Genomic DNA, 22,110 nt, shown 5'->3' on the forward strand with positions numbered 1-22,110 from the left:
TATCGCGGGGCAGAATCTTTAATCCTGTAGGACTAACAGGAAATGCAAGACTTGTGCTAAAATCGGATTGTAGCTGAACGTGATTGATGTCAAAAAACAAATCTTTTTTGTTATCCGAGAAAACCCCGAATAAAAAAACATAACTCGTCAGATCCTGAATTTCAAACAAACAGCGATGCCAAAGTGATTCTAAATTTTAGGGGTAGGTTTTCCCGCCTGATAACATGACTACGAGTAGATCTATCACCGGACTATTTAGTGAAATGACATAATGGGGAAACTGAGCTGCGTAGGCGGAGGTTGGGGCTTCTCGGTTTGAGGAGAAAGGTCTACAGTATTTTCCAGTCATTAAGTGGCTGCTTGTGTGACGTATTTCCAGTAATTGCTATCACAGCCTGTTCAAACTGTAAGCATGTCAAGAGCTTCTGTGAGCACACGTGCTTGACAGACAAGTCAGTCAATATAGTAGAATAAACCTCACCCTAAATGCATCAAAATCTATTTTTGCATATTTGAATCATAATTTATCGGAATAAAATCTGTGAATCAATTCCTCTTTCACATCCTTATGTATTCTACCAATTGTGCAAGAAGTGTGTTCATACATTTCCCTGTATTTTAGTAGCTGAGCTTGTTCTTAAACCTTAAGGTGTGGAATGGACTCATCTGCACAAATCCACTCATGCCAACTTGTAGATGCAATGAATAAGTAACAATATGTTGGATTTTCTTTCAGAAGTGATGATGTGAGGCCAGGAAGGAAAGTACAATCGAGTAAAATCAGAGAAAGGGCTTGGTCAAACAGGAAGCAGCTCCATTAGCAAGCCATTATAGACAGTTGTTGGTAATTACCTAAGGGTCTAAGGCAGCGTGGATGACAACTAAGATAATGTCTATGAGTTCATCACCATCACTCTCCGCTCCACGTCTACTGGAAGAGGGACTGGAGATGGACCAATTGTTTGACCTGTGGTAATCAGCTTGGCCATTAGAGAGCCTGTAAAACTTTAATAGCCGTAGAATATATTCTATTCTATTCTATAACCTTCACAGTGTTCCAAAGTGCTTCAAAGAGACCTGGCCTGCCTTTCCTCTTTTGTGAAAACTGAAAAAAAGTTAGTTGGAGAAAAAGTAGAGTCAAAGCTCATGATCACACATCTCAGCTTTTATGTAGGTTAATGCATCTTTTTTCCTTTGGGTTTTTCATGAGCTCAAGTTTGCGACCAAAATTATTTATGCAACATTTGAACAACTCCATAATTTAAACTAAGGAGAGAGCTTGCGTGTTACAGTACATACTCAGTGGCTCTGAAAGGGTTGAACGACTACTGGTCTACGAAGTCTACAAGAACAGACTGAGGAACAAACTGACAACGTGGATTTATTACAGTATTGTTTTGTTATTAAAAAGCTCAGATACCTCATAATTGAATTCAATGAAATGAGTGAAAAAATTATCAACCGATCCCCTTCAGAAAATAATGAAATACTCAAGAATCCTTCAGACTCTTTACTGAGGAATTTACAATGTGGAATTTTGCGGAGCACCATTGACTAAGGTCAATACAAGTTCTTTAATTTTTTAATGTTAATTATCATTCCATTGATAATATTTTCAACATTAACATATGAATATGAACTCTTTTTTTTTCTCTTTTCTCTTATTATTTTTTTACACATTAAAACCCATCCTCAACTGACTTTTGCTACACTGAAGACTTTCAGCTCCTGCTGCCAACATAATTTCTTCCCCCTTAATGAGTCTCATTAATTTTCTAACCTTGACTTTTTGTCCAGCTCTGAACGTAGGGGTGATGCAGAGCAGCAAGGGTGATTAAATGAATGAGTTGATTGACAGAAAATTAATTACTAACTATATTTTCTTCTCATCAAGCAATTACTTTGTACTTTTTTTCAGAAAATATTGATAGTTTCAGGTTCTGAAATCTAAATTTTTTTTAAAAAAAAGTCATATTTCACTTATTTTCTTTCTGCTCATCCTTTCAGTGTCTCTTGACAAAACAGCCAACTCTCTCCACCCGAGGGTTTAAAGCTGTGATAGCCAATGAGACTTTAATAGATAGATAGATAGATAGATAGATAGATAGATAGATAGATAGATAGATAGATAGATAGATAGATAGATAGATAGATAGATAGATAGATAGATAGATAGATAGATAGATAGATAGATAGATAGATAGATAGATAGATACTTTATTAATCCCGGAGGAAATTGCATATATCCACTGCTCAGGCATTGCATAACAAATAATACTGGATAAACACCAGGAGAAAAGGAAACATTGACATCACAGGACATACCACAAGACATACATTACACTAACAGACAGGCACATGCAGCACTAACAGGACTTATATACTAAACTATAACTGAAATATAAACACTATAAAATTTAAAAATATTACAGTATTAAAATATAAACAGTATAAAATAAAATCTAAACAGTATAAAATTGAATTAAAATATAAAACAGTATAAAAAATAAATATATATATATATATATATATATATATATATATACAACAGTATAAAATTAAATTTAAATTAAATTAAATTAAATCCATATTCAACCCCGTGCTGACCTCGCCACCTCCCCCCCGCTCCTCCTGAGAGAGTCATTGTACCCCCTGATGGCACGGGGCACGAAGGAGGACCTCAGCCTCTCTGTGGAGGCGCTGTGTGACAGCAGTCTGCCGCTGAAGGTGCTTATAGAGGTGGATAGAGGTGCTTATAGAAGGTGCTTAATAGAGGCGGATTGTCCAATCTTCATGACATCCTCATGTAAATGTGTTTCTATTCAGATTTATTTTCAACAAATGATCCTGATAAATATTTGGATGTCAATAAATAATAATTAAACCAGTGGTTGTACAGGTATTTATAACATAAATGAGAAACCACTGTTTTATAACTAAGCAGGCAAAATCTAGGCCATAAATTGTTCAAGCATTACTGTTAGAAAAATTTTCTTCCTGATTGTTGGAGACAAGTTCTCTCTTTCATGTTAATCAACTAACTTGTAAGGAGTTTTGATTGTGAATTGTGAATAATGATGACCGCTTCCCCACATTTTGTGTGAAAGTTTAGAAGAAATAAAAAAAAAATCTGCATTTCATCCAAGACATCCAGCCTGATGAGGGCGCCATTCAAATACAACCCATGACTCACAGCTCCAGACACAATTTTTGCATCTCTGAATTGGTGTCTGGATAAGCATCATATCCGAAAGCAGGTCATAGCAGCTACAAGGTTTCTAGCAGAGGAAGGTGTATATTTGGTTTGTGACTGTAGGTGTGTCAAAGTAACATCCACCCACATGGCAACCATATATCCCACCCACTGGGTGTTATTGTACAAATTTAAAAAAATAATATATAGAAAACGTAGGCAGACAAAAACAACCAGAAAGACAGCTGTTCATCAGTTTTGTGCATTGCATTGCAAGGAAATCAGGAACCTGTACGTGAGTAATTAGGTTTCCAAGATGAATGTATTTTGTGAATACCTCCCAATCACACACCCACTTCACAGACAGCAGCTGTTCATCATTTATCCTCCTAACATTAACATAAAACTATTACATGCCTTGAGAGGCTTTTCCCAAGTTTACGTCTAATTTCCTCAATGATCAAGTTAATGGAATCATGTCACTGTTAAACTTTCATGCACACCATGTAAATAATTCAAGCTGATCAGCATCACAAATCTCAATCCGGTCTTCCAGCATGAAGAAAGAGAAGTGAGTACAAAATTAAGTGTGTTTTATTTCAGAAACTATTCATTCAACATGCAGATATATTAATTTTTTAAAACATTGTCTCCGGCTGCTCATTTTTAGGTTGTAACTGTGTGTTGTGAGGAAACACAGCTACGGTAAGGTCTAAGACTTGATCAGATCGTTGAGCAGTGAGGAGAGAATCAATCCGACTCATCAACATGACCTAGAGAACACTTCAGTTTGAGGCTATAAATGTCAATACAAATCTGTTTTTAATAGTGTTTGCACATATTTGACATAAACATAACAGAAAACAAAAACTGACTAGGAAAGGAACCAGTTGAGAACTGCCTTAATTTAGAATTGAATGAAGTGATCAAATAAGAATTAAAAGAACAACCTTTCGTTGTCCTAAAATGTAGAAAACCTTTTTTTTTTCCTTTTTCAATCACAAAACACAACAGGGCACTACGGAGAGGGATTTTCAGTGATGGACAGCCATGTGGTGGCAGTTGGGTGTTTGGTGCCCTGCTCAAGGGCACCTTGGTAGAACTCCTTGTCATGGAGGGTCCAGACCTCCCACGACAAGCGAGCAGGGAGCAGGAAAAAAAAAAGACTCTTCATCTGATATGTTTAGTTGAGGGTCAAAAGTACAACACCTTGTTGATTAAAGCCGTGTAATAAATCCATCCACATCCACAGAAAGACCGTCAGACGGCCTTAAAGCGCTTGTTTTCGTGCACCTCCGATGTCCTGCTGTTGTTCACTGCTCCACGGTGCCATCTTATTTACATGCCACATATTCTTGCAAGCTTTCATGAAGCTTATACTTTGTACAGGATCAGTTGATTAAGAAGGTTTTTGTAACCTTTCACAATGAAGCTTTGACAGGGAAACTCTTGTTTTACTTTGGTCACTTAAAAAAATGTCGGCCCTCAGCGCAAACATTTGCAGACATTACAAAACTGACCTTTTTTTTAAACTTTTTAAATATACTGTCTCAATATCTAGTAAGATGACAAAAAAAAATACAATTTTCTCCTGACATATTCTATGGTAAAGTTAAATTTTCCATCTCAAACTTTTAAAAATGTTCTGAATTAAACCTGACATGCTTTCAAGGGTACGGTCCATAATTCAAACTTTATTCCTTATATGTATTAATTTCTCTACAGTGCATGAAGCACCAACAGCTGGGCTGCTGTGCATGGAGGCATCAGACGGTGAGTTTAACTTTGATTTACTTGTTATCATGGCAACACTGCTTCCGATTTTAATATTCCAAATATATCTGGCACACCATGTACTGCGGCTCCCTGCAGCCTTTGGTTGCTCACGCTAATTCAGATCCGAGTTGCATGTGATGAAATTAGGACAAAGTGAATGCCGGCTTTAAGGATTTATAGGAAGCGTGTAAAAAAAAAGAAAAATTGAAACGTCGGAGCTCACGAGTGTGAAAATAATGTGAGGTGTTTGAATGAGACTGTTATTTTAAATCATATGGACTTACTGTCCTGTCACGTCGCATTACACCAGGACACCGAGCTCCCACTGCTGTATAAATTTCTTTATCCAACATGGGTAATAATGCCTATCCATTCCCAGCAGGGACGATGCCACTTGACAGTCAGTTCTCACTCACACACTCCACATGTTCTGCACTACTAATTAAATGACAGGATGTAATGCTTAAAATCCTCTGCCGCTCTCATACATCCAACACTAAGTACTTTGACACTGATGAGTGTGTCCTTAGTTTTGTCAACCTCATAGCAGGGTTTGAAAAAAATGTAATGGAATCATCTACTCAGGGGGTTAGTGAGGCTGAAACTATTAAGAAATGAAAGATTGAAAGTGCTGGCGTTAAAAACACTAATTATTTTCATGAAATGCAAAAGTCTCTAATTTGGAAATTAACGAGATGCATTCGCAAACTAATGATACAGTGAGTTATCATCATACTGCATATTCTGCTAACATTAGCAAGTTATTTATGTTGTAATCCATAATGTATTGACTGTTTGTGGAAACAGACGAGAGTTCTGAAAACACTGCAGAGGCTCATGTCAAAACACGTGTCGTTCTCACTATCTAATTATAAAGCCCTAAGAACAATTTGCTGAAAGGCGACTCTTGTCCGGAGTCCAACAGCCTTCTTATTCCTTTTTCCTACACTGCTACCACTCGCTTCAGCTGGTAGGCATTACACAATCATGCCACAGTCCAAAACCTGATTTTAATTATAGTTCTGTTTGAAATGACCACTCTTCATGGGGAGTGTGTCACAGATGTTCTGAGGGTACCGTATATTCCAGTATATGAACTGCTACTTTTTTGTGCTGTGTTGTTTTACTGCCGTGTCACCGGCAACTGTTCGGAAAAAAAGCAGTAATTAATAATGTTAAAAAAAATGTTTGAGTGTAATATCTTTCTGTGTAAATAACTCGACGCCTGCAGATTATATGCAGCTTTTTTTCTTCTAAAATTTAGTTGGTGCGGCTTATATTCAGGTGCACTCAATAAGTCAGTAAATTACAATATATAAAATATGTCAGATACATAGAAGCCCCTAACTAACTGTAATCAGATGCCACTGGTGTACTGTGCAGTTTTTATGTAGTTTGGTTTTAGTATATTAAGCATTAAATTATTTGTGATGACATTTTGAAGTTATTTTTCGAATTTCAGAGACAATGGTTTGGTAACTGGATAATCTGCTAGACCCAATATCAGGACCTAATATGAACATTAGGTCTGATATGAACATTGCTGACCATTATTATTCAACCCACAAATAAGAGCATACCTACATCAAAATTCATCAGGTCAACAGTAAAGTATGTTGTGTTTTTATCTCTGACCAGGAGTAACTATTTTTAACGTCTTTGTCTGTTTGACATAAAAATAAATTACAATTAAATAATAAAACTTTTTTTTTTTTTAAATTCATATTAACACTTAAGCCTTTTGTAACGTGACAAAAGACAGGAGTAACTAGATCTCTTGACTTTAGTAAAATAGAAAGAAACACAAGAGTATCAAACTGGTATGTGGAGCTACTCAGCTCGCCATGGGCTTCTGGTAACAGGAAGCATACTACTACAGAAACAACCACTAGTCAACCAACTCAACCAACTCAGCCAATCAATGAATGTGGGTTCAAAAATGTTTATTTTTCCTAAATGAGATTGGTTTCCATTGGCAGGTTGCTTGAATAAGACCTTCATTACTACAGCATGTAAACAGATTGATCATGTTTGTCTTGCATTGACAGCACATTGGTTGTGGAAAGCGTTGTATGACCATTAAAAACTACATCATGGACAGCTTGATGTTTCCATGGTTCATCTATGGTGCAGCGTGTACTGTGTCACATTGACACACTCATTTGTAGATTGACAAAAATCATTTTCTACTACGGCTACAGCGATCAGCTTCTGTGCATAGACAAAATGGAGTGAACCAACCTGGTGGTATGAAGATGGAGGCCAGTCTTCATTAACGTCAGATGATAGCGTGCCTTCATTGAAACAGATGAAGCGTTTCGATGCCTTTCTCTCGAAAACCTAGAAACAGATAACATCAAACTTATTTTCTAGAAGATGGACAGAAAAGTACATTGAAATTTCAATTATATATATACATACCTATATATATATACACCTATACATACAGTATATACACCTATATATATACCTATACATATATACACCTATATATACACACACATATTTATATATATATATATATATACTGTGTATATATATATATATATATATATATATATATACTGTATATATATATACTGTATACATGTTGAATAAATTTGGTTCCAATTCACGATTGTGTCTCACATGTTGTTGATTCTTGAAAAATATTTTCAGTTTGTTATCTTTAAGTTTGAAATCTGAAATCTGGCAAAATGTTTGACATTTTGGTACTGTATATACTGTATATATATATATATACACATACATATACATATATATACATATATATATACACAAGGCACTGTGTATATATATATATATATATATATATATATATATAGTATTTATATATGTGAATACTGTATTATATATAGAGAGATAGACAGACAGACAAACACACTCACACACACACACACACACACACACACACACACACATGCACACATGCATATACATATATTTATCCTTCATTGAGACAGAAGTTAATTTATGCTCTTCAAAAACACAAGCTGAGTACGTTAAAATGAAGAGGGTAAAAAATCCACTTGCATTCTGAATGTTCAGTCTTTATAGAAAGGTTACCATGTGCCTCAGGTCATATCATGTGACTTTGATATTAGTTATAATTTCCCAGTCAAAACAGCCACCTTGAGACTTTTTCCACATGAACATAGCACACCAAGGCTGTGGCCCTAGGAAATGCTGAACTTTGAGGGAAAAAAATGCAAGTGTTTGTTTAGTACTGTAGACATAGACTAATGCTTTTTGTCCTGAAGCTAACGTTACAACAGCAGAAAATGTGCCGTTTCCTTTTCAATTAACGCCTGTACCGTCGCGTTTGTCTCCTAGTACTTCCATGTTAGCAGGACAACGGCCCCTTTGGCCGTTCTTCATGTCACATATAAATCATCAGGCTGGAGCCATGCTTCTGGATTCAGTTAACAATGTGAGGAAAACACTACTTCATAGACGCTAGGGTCACGAAGTGCTGAAACAACAGGCGTTTATCTAGTAAGGTAATTATTCTCAGCTAATAACTTCCCAAAGATACTCATCTGAAATTGTGTGTGTTTGTGTGTGTGTTTGTGTAGAAAGAATTTACATAACAGTAAATAATGTACAGAATATCTGAACTGTTGTGTAGTGGTGAAACTGAAAGTGCCACTCATTTCCCAGATAAACTGTGTATCTAAAACTACAGCCAGTACATGTTATCATAAACAGACACAGTAGACAGAACTGTGTCTAAGGAACTACTTCTGCTTCCCCCGGCACAGCGGTGTATGAATGACAGCTATAACAGCATCGGCTACCACTGGGCTGGGGCAGATGACGGCCGACTGCAAACGCAGTCATGTGTGGAGCTTTTTTCAGTCGTCAGAACGGTACTGATGCTGCATGTGGAGCATGCATGTGTATTGTGAGGTGCTGTAGAAACAGGACACACCTTATAAAGCATCTGAGATTTAATCACAGCAAATGAAGTGAGGAGGCCAGATGTCCGCGGTCTCTAGACGAAATGAGACTGATTTCAGTCAGTTGTTCTGTTTATCCAGGTACAGAGAGACTGTGGCTCTGCCAAGATAACCCCCTCACTGATTCATATCTGTCTGTGTTGTGTTGACCCAACAAACATTTTAACATCACACCTTCAAGCGTTCTTCTCTCTAAGAAAGTCACCAGTAGTCTACTTCAAGATAAAGAAAAGTATGTTTGAAGGCTGTGACATCTCATGTTTTGTTGTTCCAGTGCTAAAAATCAGTAACTATAATGTGCCTCATGAACAACTCCCCCCCCCCTTATCATTCCTTTACTGTACCTGGCAATAAACTTGTTTGTGATTCTGATTCTGCTATGTTTATAGGCTAATACAAATATCTAGACATCCACATCCACAACATTGTTTTCCAAGAGTAACAAACAAACTAGGAATAATATTAAAATGATTTTTCATCGTTGGGAAGGGTCAAACCATAATGGGACTATTTAGGATGACATGACATAATGGGGCGAAGCTGCATAAGCGGACATTTGTACTCCGCCTGGTGCCGTCTAGTTTATGATAGCATGACCTGAATTCATCTAGCGGAGCTTGAGCACTGCTATAATGATCCATTAGTGTTCTATTCTTTATTTCGGTTATTCTTCCTGCTGTACTCAAAATGAAATAAACCCTGACAGTGTAAGGTTCAGAGGTTATGTCATAAAAAAGAGAAAACATGCAGCACAGGTAATGTTCTGCGGGTGAAATCCATCAGACACAGCTCAATGTAACTCCTCTCTGGTGGAAAGCAGACGGGGTAAACTGAACGGCTTTCAATATCACGGATCCATATGTGGAACACGACCTTTACTGTGCAGTTGCTTCAATTATTGAAGTCTCCTTCTTTGTTGATGTTAACTCTGTTAGTATAGTGTCTCTCTCTCTCATCTTCCACATCTCTCTCAGATGTTGAGAACCACAGGATATCGGGACAATACGCTGACAAAGTCATGAAGCCAGCTTTACATCTTGGGATTGCTGAAACCCCCTGAGGGGAAGAGTAAAGGCCACAACCTCCCAGCAGAAGTTCACTCTGAGCAGGGAGTCTGTACTTTAAATGTATTCATTGGACGACTTCCTGTTGTGGCCACTCCTAACACCGGTCTCTGTTCCTTTCTACGGGGCAGAGAGTCGCGTTGCCTAGTACATGGATCTCTGTCTACCTTGAGACCGTGTTTGTGTGTGTGTGTGTGTGTGTGTGTGTGTGTCTGTAAGAGAGAGCGAGAGAGAGAAGCTTGTTATGATGTCTTTCCCTCATCCCACTAAGCAGGATTTTTTTTTTTGTCTTTTCTCTTATCCCCTAAAACAATACAAGCCCCCTGAGAGTTTCAACGGAGAAAAAAAAAAGGACTATGCAGCAATTGAGCCAGAAAAGGAAAAAGGAGAAACAGCGAGAACAGAGGCTGCCAAGATGAAAACAATTACAGCAAAAACGTCCCCACTCCCATGAACCCACCATCCTACCACCGCCACACAAGTGTTGCTGATCATCATGCAGTTAATTTGCTAATTACAGTTTGCTTTTTCTTGTTGACCAAAGGTCTTGTAAACATTATTTTCACTATTACACAGATAAAATGTGCTTCTATGTAGAATAAGTTGCAGCAGGTGGTAATACACACACAGCTCATTCTTTTTCTGTTTCCTTAAATTTGCCATGTGGCCATAAACATGTATGGTAATGTCTCCTAACCCTAATCCTAACATCATGTAAAGTCCAAATTTCACCAATAAAATTTAGAGCCAAGGCTGCTGCCACAATTATTTATGATCATTGTGTTTTGATCAGCGTCTTTCTTCTCATCTGGAACTGCTCGATTCAGACAACGACCGACCGGCAGATAAAGAGGAACAGCAAAGCTACTAAGTTGTAGCAGCCTGCACACAGATAGCAGTCCACAGTGTTCACACCAGCTAGATGCCGCAACGTCACAGCTTGTCAAATAGAAAGGGATAAAAGTAGCAATCCCTTCTCAATAAGGTGTTCATTATCACACTCTCACCCTCCGGCTTCTTATTTTGTTATGTGCATGTGATGCAAGCTTGTCACACAGTGAGAATACATACAAAGTCAATGGTGAAACAATAACTAGGTGGAAGTAGTTCTAAATGGATGTTCAGAAAAATAACAAATACATAGGCCTGATCTGCCTTGTGTTTTCTTCCGTATTATTTGATATCTCACACAGTGAATGGAGAGAACCCATCCTCTCCGAGTATATCCAATATGAGGTGTTGGGTCAAATATTGCAACCTATGGCTAGCCCCTAGAGGTCTAATTTGAGAATGGTCTTCATCACACACACACACACACACAAACACACCAACACACAGTCCCTTTCCATAACATAATGACTAAGGATCACCCCAATGTGTTGAACAGGAAATTCCATTTTCACAAGCTTCCAGATGGATGTTTTCATAAACCAAAGTTGTGAACAAATCGCTATGATCAGTGGGACGTGTCGACAGTAATATCTTTGGGCAAAAACACATCTTTGCTGACGTTGGGAAATATGCTAGCAAACAAGCATGTCAAACAACTAACAACTCTGTGAACAACAACTAGGCTGTCAATGCTACCACCAAATGGACCGCTGTGGACCGCAGGTGCTTGAATGAGCCATCTCCAGATTCCTGATCCGCATAGCAGTGAGAAGAAAGACAGCGGAGCTGCTGACAGGAGCTTTTGGGTGAGGTTAGTTTGTAACTGCTCTTTACGTGGTTGTCTGCTAATTAAGTTAGCAATTAATTAAAAAATAATTGAAAAAAGAAAAACATTGGGGGAAAAAAATGGAATTACTACAACTAATTTGCAAGGATCGGCTTTAGCCTTCCAAAAGTACAAGATAATACTGAAATTTTCAAGTGATTAATCATGATTAATCACAGGATATTATTGTCATTAACATGATTGGATTTTTTTTTTCAATTGAATGGAATCACGACGAAAAACAATGAAAATATATCACCAAATTTATCTTTAGCGGCCATTATCTGGGTCATTCATGGTATCGTCTGTGTGACGGAAATACACGATGTGTTCAAGTGAAAGAAAGCATGAGAATCGCCAAAGCTCCAAAAATGGAAAACCAATCAATACATGGCAGGAGATGTTGAATGTTCTGTGTGGGACAGATGTGATGATTAAGGTAATTATTTGAAACTGCCCAACGTTATGATGCCCTACATAAAGATGTTTCTGCATTGACAGAAAAGAACATTCCAAACGAACTAGTACTAGGGAGGTTCCCCGAGGCGCTGTAATACCCCGTGTGTGTGTGTGTGTGTGTGTGTGTGTGTGTGTGTGTGTGTATGTGCGTTAACACGCTTGAGCTATGCAGCCAGTTTTATAATCAGTCAGGCGGTATGAATATCTCCCAGGTGGTAACTTCAATCAGTCATCCCACAGCTCTGCACACTTTAACTCTTTCTCTTCCCATTATTTCCCGTCCCTATTCCTTCTCATACGCCCCACAACTAAAAAGACCTGTAACATTTTTATCATCACTGGTTCATCTTTTAATGATTGGAAAAATATCAATGACATCAGTTATTCAAGAACATCGGTACCATTTTTAAGAAAAAACAAACTTGCTGTTCTGCCCAAACACACTCAAAAAACAGTTTCTTGGATATGCTCCAGAAATAAGACATGTTGGACAGGTGGAATCCACTCCTTCATCTCCCACCTCACTTTATCCATAACAGGTGTAAATAATGAGAATTTTGATTTACCATGTAAATGTGAAGTACTTGTTCTAACTAATTCATTGTATACAGCGGAATTTCATATTGCAATATGCGTTGCAGAAAAGAGAAACTGAAACTTGGTTTCAGTAAGGATATATAATTTAATAAGTTGTCTACATCTCTGGTGCTAGAACTTTAAAGGCCATTTATAAAGCTCATGTAATGACTTGTAGTTTTGTCTTGGTGTTTATTCTGTGTAGCTGGAAGAAGAATCTTTCTATTAATTGGTTTACTGTCAGCAGCATGGAAACACTGCAGTAGATTTACTGGGCAGATCACCATCTGGAGAGTATCCTTTCTCCACACCACATTGTTAGTTTCACAGTCAACTTACCAGCACTGATAAAGCGGTCTCGCACAGGCTTCACTATGTTCCCAAACAGTTGCAAAATAATGTTCCACTGTGCAGAGTTTTGTCAAAGAAATCAATAAATGTATGTGACTAATCACAAAAGGAGGGAATCTTAGAGGAAATGGTAAATATCATGAGCAGAATACAATGTTCTGAAGGTTAAATTCAAAGGTACGAACAACTGGAGGATGGCTTTAGTTACAGTATATGAAACGTGATTTTGAAACCTCTCATAAAACGTTCTATATCGTGGTGGGGGTGTTTTTACTGCAGTGAACAACCAATCAATTTGTCTGTTTTTTTACTCCCCTGACACATTTTTCATTTATAAATATAAAATGTCCCAAAATATATTCTGCACTGAGCCAAGACAGTGCAGGCAGAACTCGTATGTCTCACTTTGACAAAACAATTTGGGTAATCGATTAATGCAATGACATTTTCATCAAAACCAAAGGACAAAGCCCTTTATCAGACAAAGGGAGACGCCTAGGAGATGACCATCAAATTGATAACACAAGCGGCTCACAGTTCACAGACATGTTGCCCCTTACTCCAACAGTACCCTCCTCAAGTTTCCACAAGATAGACAAGACACGATCAAAAGGCTTTTCCGAATCCACAAAACACTTCTAGACAGGTCAAGATCCCATGAGACCCTCAGCAACCCTTAAGGATTAGGAGTCGGTCCATTCCTCTACTTCCAAGACAGAATCCATATCTCCTTAATTTAAGGTTCCAACATAGGCCACGTTTCCAGCACCTTCTTGGGTAGCAGTAATTTTTGAAAAGGTGAAACATGACTTCAGTCAATCACTTACCTTGTCCTGAACCTCCAATTCACATTAAAGGAATGTGAAAGAGTTTCTTGACGAGCTACCATAGATCTCAGTCAGGAATACAGGCAATACGGGTTAGCAAGTCTGCTTCAGGCTTAACACACCCTGAGCCAAGCCATTTACTTCTCTGCTTATCAGAAAGTGCTTTAGGTGGTAAGACTGTTGTCAACGTATTGGAAGTTTAACGGTTGATGGTTAACCTCTGGCCTAATGAGTACCAATTAAATTAATGAGCCATCTTGAATAGCACATAAGTACAAAAACAACTTTGTTTCAGACCTGTCAGGCCTCCTACCTGGTCACATATCTGGCTTTTCAGTAATATAGCTCACATTTCTCTTAGCTCTCCTACTTTTGGAGCCCCTCTTTATATATATAAGAATATGTGTCAGGAAATTTAAGTGACTTTGTCCACGGCTGCTGGTTCCACACGGGCTGATCTCATTTCAGAACCTGCTGATCTACTGGGATTTTCCTGTCCAGCTGTAGGGTTTACATAGACGGCTCATAAATTAAAAAAAATACCCACTGAGGGCAATTCTGAGGGTGAAGATGCCTTGTTGATGCCCGACCTCTGAGGAGAATGGCCAGACTGGTTCATTCACACCCAATCTATTACTTGTTGTAACTGAAGTCTGCAGAAGAGCATCTGTGAAAACAGAACATGTCCAGCCTTGTAGCAGACGGGCAACCGAAGACCACACCAGGTACCTCTCCAAGAACAAGGGTTCAGCCCGTGTTAGCGAGATGTACCCAATGAAGCATATTTGATTTGGTTTGATGTTTACGCAAAACATAGAAAGACGAAAGAAAAATTGTTGATTAAGAAAAGTTAAAGTCAGCAAAGAAAAAACATAAAACCACTGAAAATCCACAGAAAATGTAATAGACACTACATAAATTCCAAGTCGAAGGAGTACATGAACTCATGAAATTCTACACAAATCATCTTCTTTGTATTGTATTTATTTAATATATTTTACTACATTATTGTATATAAAAATAAGCAGAATGTAATATTTGACATCAGGATACCTGTGTCATTATGTTGAACATAAATTTCATTTCATTGTTGAGTACTTGTAGGGGGTATTAAAGCCGTATCTAATCTAATGTAATCGAGCAGTGTGTTATTTCACCTTTGACTTTATGGCAGATTATGTATTTTGAGTGTTGACTTGTGTAGGTGATGGTGTGTGGTTTTAGCTGATTAAATATAGAGCCTAATCTTCTCCTCAATCAAGTCAGAAAACAAAAAGCAATCTAAATCACAAATTTAATTTGGTGTTATCGGAGAAAGAATTTAAAATGAAATGGACTTACATTCGTATTGTTCTCTACCTTTTTTACTGACGACTCAAAACACAGTGTGTATGTCCCATTCCCCTTGTCACACATAGAATGTAGTCATAGCAGAGGCTGCAATGCCAACCTGCTTATCAGACTGACTTTCTATCCATAGGGCTGCAGTGATAGCCATCAAGCTACAGACCGAGAAAAATATGTGTCCGCCTATATGATAAAATGAGTGAGATAACACAAATGTTCACTCTCACTTGTTAGCAATATCAGAACTCACTTAGATGTGGATATTAAGGAGCCTAGCTCAGAGGAGAGAGACGGGACGCGAGGGCGGAGTAGCAGCATTTATGCACAATCAGTGAGATTCAATTTGCTTATAGTGGAGTACTTTGCATGCAGATTAATATATTGTATATCAAAGGTCTGCTGGGTCTACGCTGCTAAAGAACTCAAAATGAGAAGTTAATTCTTTTAGATAAATTGTGAGTAATAGGCTGTGCTTTTTTTTTTAGGACATACATGTATTGATTTGACTATGCTGCATTGTGCACTTAAGAGGGAACCCACAGACTGTATCTGCAGGATAATTGAGAGAAAGGAAGGATAACCAACACATGTGTGCATAAACGGTGACAGGCTCAAAAGTCCAGTATTTATTGCATATTTTTAAAACCACATCAATCCATGCTGGAGTGATCATAATTACACAGCATCCAAAGAGACACCTTAAATAGAGAAAACTTTTTTTTAATTTTTATAATACAACATAGACATGATTTAGTTCATAAATGTTTCTGATAGAGGTCAGGTGAGACGCCCCCCTCATCTCTGACACTAAAAGGACTGTCAGCAATTTTCTTGATTAATTGCTTGATGTCAAAAAATTACTTTCATGATTTCCTAGAAGCCAAAGTGTTTGTTATCAAAAAAGCATGTAGGGATATTTAATGACTCAATCCTTCACTTCCATGAAATAAAGAGAATAAATTCACTAACTAGCGTATGAAGGTCACACCTCCAAACCTATAAAACATCATCATTATCATCATCATCATGTTACCCTCTCTGAAGATTTATCTTCTTGAGGTGCACACATATCATGGGTGTACTTAAAAACACTGGTTTGAGAGTCACCTTTGAGCCCCACCATGATGTCACCGCACACACCTTGGACACTTCTCTGCTTTAGCAGCAATGTTAGCGCCAGGATCACCAGCGGACATCCTGTGTCTACACGTGTCGCTCGTGGCTTTACAAAAACACCCAAACATATTGTGCAGATTTGTGCTGCTTAGTACCACTGATGCAAAATGCCAATGTTAACATTTGCTAGCCTCAGCCTATAGCTTGCAACAACATTGCAGCTAGGGAAATGACTAGATGAATGACAGACCCAAACCCAAAACCACTAACATAGGCCTGCATTAATGGACTACTAAAGGAATGATAGTGTTATTAATAGTATCATCCTTCTCTGCAATTTAGGGTTGAGCAGTGAAATGGTTTATTTTGAAAAAGAAAACATAAAAAATACAAAAAAGACCAAAAAAATAATTGGCCTGCAGTGGTGCGCCATCTCAGGATTCACACAACAACAACAGAACGTATGGATGACAGCATATTTGGGACTGGGCCTCCGTCACCACCACCACGCCCCATCAGTCCATCTGCTTCCCCCTCCTGCAGCGAGAAGTCAGTCGTGATGTCTGAGTAGCTCCTCCTGACTGTCGTATTTCCTGTTTCCTGTGCAGAGCAACAATAACACAGGACACTCTTGAGTGTACTCCTGTGTCAGAGGTATACACAACTGACTGTTATTAATGTCTTACACTATGTTGTATCAGCCTTCTCCTTATAGTTGATAAAAGCCCACAACACATCATCATTTACCACATTAAACTACGTAACCCTTTACGCTGACACTGGGACTACGACTGCTGTAGTCCAGCAGACGCTGCTTTAGCAAACACATTCTAGACCCACCACGAAACCAAAAGTAAAGTAACATATGTTGGCAAGCCAGAGGCACGTAGGCATTAACTACTGTTACCACGCTAGCTGTTAGTCAGCTAGCATTACCCACACACCACAGGTTCCGATTTCACTGAGACAAGCATTTAGGAAATAAACCTACCGGGATCAGTAGGACTGTTGGAGCAGTGTCGTCCATCAGTGTCTCCTCAGTCTGTCATCAAGGAACAAATACGTAGTCGCAAAGTTCTGGTTGGTTTAGTTGGTGACATTAGACTCAACCCCAGCGCTTCAGATGGCAGCCGACGCTTTTTACACCGACTCAGACAAACAGCTTTGTTCAAACAGCAGAGGAAGCGGTTGAGAGGAACGATCACCAAAGGTCTCATTTTGTGGAACCATTTGGTGGGAGGAAAAAAAAACAAAACGATTTTAATCATGTTGTTTAAGAGACTAAATAAATAAATAAAAAAGATCATTAAACTCATTAAGGAGGAAAATACAGGTGACTGTTTTCAAAAGACACAACTTAAAAAGACACAAATCGCAGAGTGCAACGTTTAATTCTTTGGATTCGACCCAACCAGTCACCTGCAATGGCTGACTTTTCTTTTTTTTTTTCTCAGAAACAGTGGATCAGATTGGGCCTGTGTGACCTGGACTAACTTTACTGGTTGATGACTAAGCACCACCTCCCCCCGTCGACGCCTCTGTGTTGTAGGCAGGTTGTGGGACCTCGGGGACCAGGCCAGCGGCTGCCTCCACTGTACGTGTTACGTAACGGATTTTCCTTCAGACAGGCAGTAGGGGAGAGAGACTGGTTTTCTTTCCTGTCTCTCCCCCTCCCCCTCAGTGCGTGCTATACATTAAGCCTCAACCTCAGAAAACCAGGACACTGCCTCGCAGCAGCGCAGCGACGTAGCGAGAGGGGAGGGGGGGAGAGGAAGGTGTTAGGAACAGACGTCAAAGGAGGTCACGTCTGGCCGCGGGGAGAGATTACGACTTCACATATATGTATTTATACATGCAAACAGTACTTTTACATATTTGCTGTGTTCCCTTCTAAAGAAACACGCAGGTCATTATATGTACATGTCCTCAGCTTTCTGTGATGTCAAAGGAATTGCGCCTGTAGGTGAAAAAAAAACCCCACCTCAGATATAAGCAGCGCTTTCAGGATTGCGTCATTGTTTGTCAAGCTGCTTTAAAAAAACGCCACTTCAGAAAAATGTCCTCCCCTCCACAACAGCCTGATTCATAAATACTAATAAATCTCTGAAAGGTTGCTGGAAAAAAAACACAAAAAAAACTGCCTACTTCCTCAATCTGAACCGGGTTACCGGGGGAAGCTGTGGTAAACAGCGTGAGTGAGAATGCTTGCAGTAGAAATATGGTTTAAACTTCCTCATTCTTTCTGTTTTCACTCACTTATGGTTGCATTTCTTGACTGGACTTGGACGTTTTAAGAGAAACTGACGAATGGCTTCCCACGCCACCGCTACTTGGGGAATATTACTAGATGTAACACGTGGAGGCGTGAAAAGTTTGCCGGTCACCTACCCTGGCTCTGGGTGTCATCAGCTGTAGCTCTGGGGCCCAAACAAGTCATAGAATCACGTCTGATCGGTCAACAACTGAGACAGATGACACAGCTTTCTTCCTGGAATCAGAATAACCACAATAACAATGACAATGACCTACAAACAATCCCAATGTAAAACATACAGGTGCAGCTCGACACATGAGATCGCCACGCCTCAGCCTGCAGGACGATACATACAGGCTGGGGATGGAGTTTCACATTTAATGCCATCCTATTACGCATGCATTAACATTTTGGTCAAGGGAATTGAATTCAACACCCGCCGATTGTTAGGATTGCTAGCAAAATGCGATGAAAGAAATATTTCACACAAGAGCAGTTAGATCAACACAAGAGATATCAGGTGTTTCACAATTATGGAAAAAATACTCTATAATTACGACTGTGTCAGAAGAGAACAATCCAGACGGGACGCAGAGGGGTTTTTTTATGCTGTTCTGAGGATAGATGAAGTAACTTTTTGGGGACGTCTGGATCAGTTCAATGTGGAGCAGGAAGATGAAGCTGATGCTGTACAGAACACTATCTACAGTGAAACATGGAGTCCATCAAGCATCAGAAAATCCTAGCAGAAACACCTCCATCTGTGAGGAAGATGAAGCTTGGAGGTTCCAGAAGGATGATGATCTTAAGCAGACCTCAAAGTCAAACCAGGCTTGGTTGCAGAAGAAGTCCTGGATCATTCTAGAGGCCGTCACAGTCACCTGATTGAATCCACAAAAAATCTCTAGTGGGATCTGAAGAAGTAAACCAGGAATATTGAGGAACTGGAGATGTTTGTTCATGAGGAATGAGTTAAGATTCCTCAGGAACGCTGCCAGAAGCTGGTGTCTGGATGTGCATCATGTTAGCAGATAAAGGGTCTCTGGTAAGAACTAGACGCCTGTTGTTAAGGGTTGAATCATTTACAGACTGTATACTATATGTTTACTGGAGACATGCAAACCCTTCTGGTGTGATGTGGTCCTGCTGACAGCTGACTGATGCTCCCAGTAAAGCTCAAATACAGCCCAGGTTGGGCAAAAGTTGCCTCAAAGTCTGGGCTGGAAATAGAATTTTCAGAGTTCACGCTGCCATGTCACACATGCATGATTTATATATCAGGAACACTTTGGGCACACGCAGTCCTGCTTGCTGATGTCACACAGAAAGAATGTGGCTGCACGGCGAGTCGCACCTACACGTCTACAGCTCCCTATGAAGTGCCTCCATCGGCTGTCATCCATCCCCAACGTCGTGACCGTGCGGGAACGGGGGTTAGAAAAGGCAGGCGAACGCGTTTGTTGTTGAGTTGATCATCTGGTTCCTCTGTGAACTCAGCGCCCCCCCCGTCCCAAACCCATCCCATCCCATCCCTGACTCAGCTCCCCTCGGTTTCGCGGCAGCAAACGGGAGCACATGGCAGGTCACTTTTGTCGGGGAGCGGAGGTGCGTTCAGGGCGCCTCGGTGTCTTTGGATTCACCTACAGGTACAGTAACGCTCCAGCCGGCAGGCCGGCGCTGCGCCTGGGTTGACGTGAGGACAGCGCTCATGTTATAGCTACCGCCGCCCCTATAGTAGCCCCCGCTGCGCCGCTCTACGGACTAAAAGGCATTATTTGACATACTCACCAATGCTGCTCCGACTTGTGGTGCAAACCCGCCTCCTCCGCCGTCAACATGCAGCCCGTGAACCAGGAACAGCCGGGTTAACACGTGAAGAAAAGCAGAGAAACACAGAAAGACGAGCTGGTAAAACGCGTCACAGCACGTCGCTAACGACTCTCCGGCTGCTCGCTCCCCCTCTGAGAGCGATCAGGTGCGAGGAGACGGGAGCGCTGTGTCTGCCAGGAACTGCCAATGCCATGGCCAAGGAACTCTACGGCGTTTATTTGCCTTCTGTGCTCCGTCCTCCTCCCCCCCCCCACCCCTCCTGCCTGTACAGTACGGGCGAATGCGGGTCAGGAGAAGCCTAGCAGCAGCCGCCGGGGGATGATTCATCACCAGGCTCTGCAGCGGCCTCTACCGGCGGTAGAGGGGGTACTGCAGCTGGTGTTGCATAATCCCAGCGGCCTGGAGAGGGAAAGGGAATGCGGCCCGTTTGACAACAAGCCAGAGTGGAAGAAGTTTACCGAAGCAACTGAGGACATGTTAAGACCAACAGAAGATTGGTAGAAAAGGGAGAAAATGAGGGATAAAAATTTGTTTTTGCAGGATTAGGTTTTTGGCAGTTGAGGTAACTTTGAGGATGGAAATCAGAGGATAGAAGTAGTTGTGAGAAAGTTTTTCACGACTGTGGGAATTAGTGGAAAAGAAGTGCAGAAGCTGTTGAGAGGCTTTCAGAGCCTGGGTACATTAAGATGTGTTTGTGATCATATTATGACTGTGTCTCTTAGCAGGGATACACAAAACATGTTGGACAGGTTTTTATACAACTCAGTAAAGATGGCTGGCAATTTGATAGCAGTGGATCTAACCCCCCGATTTGTTATTTCAGTTCTTTCAGTATTATGGGATAAGAATATTTCTGTCGACTTCTCATGAGAGATTAGGATGGAATAATGTAAAAGGGTTTGGGTTCTAGTAAGTAATACAGTAGTTGTCCTTATTTTATTATACATATTGTACCACAGATGAACATGAACATACATGGAACATGCATCAGTAGACAAACAACGCTTTGAGACAGTTTTATTCGTTACACATGATTCATGAAATTTGTTGGAATTAGGCATATGCCAAAAATAGAACCATTAGGTTCTTCCTCAATTAAATAAAGAGGTGGATAAATGAATTATGTCTCCTTTACTTATTAGTGTTTAATTTAATCAAAAGGGTCTGCTCTGTGGAGGTCTTCTAATTTTAGATTTTAATGGATTAAATAGAAGGAAACAGGGTATTGTCATATTTAAGAAATCCCATAAATATTGATATAAGGATGAGATGATCAGATTTCCATAATAATTTTGTTTTTCTATAAAAATAATTCAATTTTTCATCAGTAAATCTTTGCAGTTTAGTAGTCTTTGTGGTTTAACCATCACCAAAAGCACCAGACTGTGTCGCGCTGCCAGTTTTCCTCAACTGCTGCTGGTTTTTCTGCAGCGAGCAGAAAATCTGATCTGTTTCAGGAAGGAAGCAGATGAAACGGTGATGAGAATGAAACAGAAACCTTGTAGGTGGGAATGAATCTGACCGATGGGAACAGATTTTGGAGATTAGTCTGACAGATATGAAGTCATGAGTTGGATTAAAGGCAAATCTTTTGATGTCTGACAGGTGTGTGTGAAACAAAGTGGATTCATAACTCTGGAA

The 22,110-nt window shown here is 39.7% G+C and overlaps 1 protein-coding gene across 2 annotated transcripts in view; it reads right to left on the reverse strand.

Annotated features, from left to right (window-relative positions):
- Positions 1 to 20,730, reverse strand: part of LOC137609209 (thyroid hormone receptor alpha) — a 95,751-nt gene extending 75,021 nt beyond the window's left edge. Inside the window, exons 1-3 of one of the 2 annotated variants that reach the window (XM_068336072.1) lie at positions 20,428 to 20,730; positions 18,774 to 18,873; positions 7,211 to 7,309 (exon numbers count right to left, since the gene is read on the reverse strand). The gene's annotated coding sequence lies outside the window, so the exon portion shown is untranslated. The remainder of the gene's footprint in view (positions 1 to 7,210; positions 7,310 to 18,773; positions 18,874 to 20,427) is intronic. The other variant, XM_068336071.1, reaches the window with a different exon arrangement.
- Positions 20,731 to 22,110: the final 1,380 nt, after the last annotated feature.

The sequence above is a fragment of the Antennarius striatus genome, chromosome 16 (assembly GCF_040054535.1).
Source record: "Antennarius striatus isolate MH-2024 chromosome 16, ASM4005453v1, whole genome shotgun sequence".
NCBI lineage: Eukaryota > Metazoa > Chordata > Actinopteri > Lophiiformes > Antennariidae > Antennarius > Antennarius striatus.